Source organism: Otolemur garnettii, unplaced genomic scaffold, assembly GCF_000181295.1.
Source record: "Otolemur garnettii isolate 467f Iridium unplaced genomic scaffold, OtoGar3 scaffold00189, whole genome shotgun sequence".
In the NCBI taxonomy this organism is placed as follows: domain Eukaryota; kingdom Metazoa; phylum Chordata; class Mammalia; order Primates; family Galagidae; genus Otolemur; species Otolemur garnettii.
The window spans coordinates 1,148,164-1,150,568 of NW_003852584.1; positions in this window are offsets into that span (position 1 = coordinate 1,148,164).

Below are 2,405 nucleotides of genomic sequence, written 5' to 3' on the forward strand. Positions count from 1 at the left end.
ATGGTACGGGAAGTCACAGTTCTCATCAAAGCTCCCAGGAGCCAGGTGAGGTTGGGGGTAGCAGTGAAACATCTTAGCATCCCACACACCAGGCAGAAACAGAGGGGAGGGGAGTTTGTTCAAGCTGGAGGGGGCCAGAAAGAGAGAGGAATCCCTAGCCAGTGACCACACCAAGCCACCAGGCCACGCTGCCTCCTCTCACAGATGGGGTAGAGCGATCTGACCATGACCACACCATATTTTTTTTAATTTTATTAAATCATAGCTGTGTACATTAAAGCATCATGGGGTACAATGTGTTGGTTTTATATACAATTTGAAATATTTTCATCAAACTGGTTAACATAGCCTTCATGGCATTTTCTTAGTTATTGTGTTAAGACATTTATAGTTGACACTTACTAAATTTCACATGTACCCTTGTAAGATGTACCACAGGTGTGGTCCCACTGATTACCCTCCTCCACTCATCCTCTCTCCTCCCCTTCCCTCCCTCTCCCCTTTCCCTTTCTTCTTGGGCTACAATTGGGTTATAGCTATAAATTGTTTCATAGTAGGGCTGAGTACATTGGATACTTTTTCTTCCATTATTGAGATACTTTGCTAAGAATATGTTCTAGCTCCATCCATGTAAACATGAAAGAAGTAAATTCTCAATCTTTCTTTAAGGCTACATAATATTCCATGGTGTACATATACCACAATTTATTAATCCATTCACGGGTCGTTGGGCACCTGGGCTTTGTCCATGATTTAGCAATTATGAATTGGGCTGCAATAAACATTCTGGTACAAGTATCTTTGTTATGATGTGATTTTTGGTCTTCTGGGTATATACCTAGGAGAGGAATTATAGGATTGAATGACAGGTCTATTTTTACATCCCTAAGTGTTCTCCAAACACCCTTCCAAAAGGGACATATCAGTTTGCATTCCCACCAGCAGTGCAGAAGTGTTCCCTTTTATCCACATCCACACCAGCATCTCTGGTTTTGGGATTTTGTGATGTGGACTAATCTTACTGGAGTTAGATGACATCTCAAAGTAGTTTGATTTGCATTTCTCTGATGATTAAGGACAATGAGCATTTTTTCATGTGTCTGTAGGCTGTGCACCTGTCTTCTTCAGAGAAGTTTCTCTTCAAGTCCCTTGCCCACCTAAGATGGGATCACTTGTTCTTTTCTTGCTAATACGTTTGAGTTCCCTGTGGATTCTGGTTATTAAATCTTTGTAGGAGACATAACCTGCAAATATCTTTTCCCATTCTGAGGGCTGATTGCTTGCTTTACTTACTGTGTTCTTGGCTGTGCAGAAGGTTTGTAGTTTGATGAGGTCTCAGTAGTGTATTTTTGATGCTACTTCAATTGCCCAGGGGGTCCTCCTTATAAAACATTCACCCAGACCAATTTCTTCAAGTGTTTTCTCTACACTTTCCTCTAGTATTTTTATACTTTCATGTCTTAAGTTTAAATCTTTGATCCAGTGAGAGTCTATCTTAATTAATGGTGAGACATGTGGGTCCAGTTTTAGTCTTCTCCAAGTCACCGGCCAGTTTACCTAGCACCAATTGTTAAATAGGGAATCTTTTCCCCAATGCACGTTTTTAATTGGCTTGTCAAAGATCAAGTAACAGTATGTAGCTGGGTTCATCTCTTGGTTCTCTATTCTGTTCCATACAACTACCTCTCTGTATTCGTGCCAGTACCATGCTGTTTTGGTCACTATTGATTCATAGAATAGTCTGAGGTTTGGTAGCATGATTCCTCCTGCTTTGTTTTTATTTCTGAGTAATGTCTTGGCTATTCAAAGTTTTTTCTGATTTCATATAAAATGAAGTATTTTTTCAAGATATTTAAAGTATGACAGTGGAGCTTTAATAGGGATTGCATTACAATTGTATATTGTTTTGGGTAGTATAAACTTTTTAAGAATGTTGATTCTTCCTAGCCATGAGCATGGTTATGTTTTTCCATTTGTAAACATCTTTAGCTATTTCTTTTCTTAGAGTTTCATAGTTCTCTTTATGGAGATCTTTCAGGTCCTTTGTTAGGTAAACTCCCAAATATTTCATCTTCTTTGGCACTACTGTGAATGGGACAGAGTCCTTAACTATTTTCTCAGCTTGACTATCATTGATATATATAAAGGCTACCAATTTATGAGTGTTGACTTTGTAAACTGACATGTTGCTGTATTCCTTGATCACTTCTAAGAGTTTTGTAGTATACAAAACACCAGTAGTATATCTGGTGTTTTCCAGATATACAATCATATCTATCATCTGTGAAGAGTGAAAGTTTGATCTCTTCTCACCCTATATGGAAACCCTTGATCGTCTTTTCTTCCTTAATTGCAATTGCTGAGACTTCCATTACAATGTCAAACAGCAGTGGAGACAATGGGCA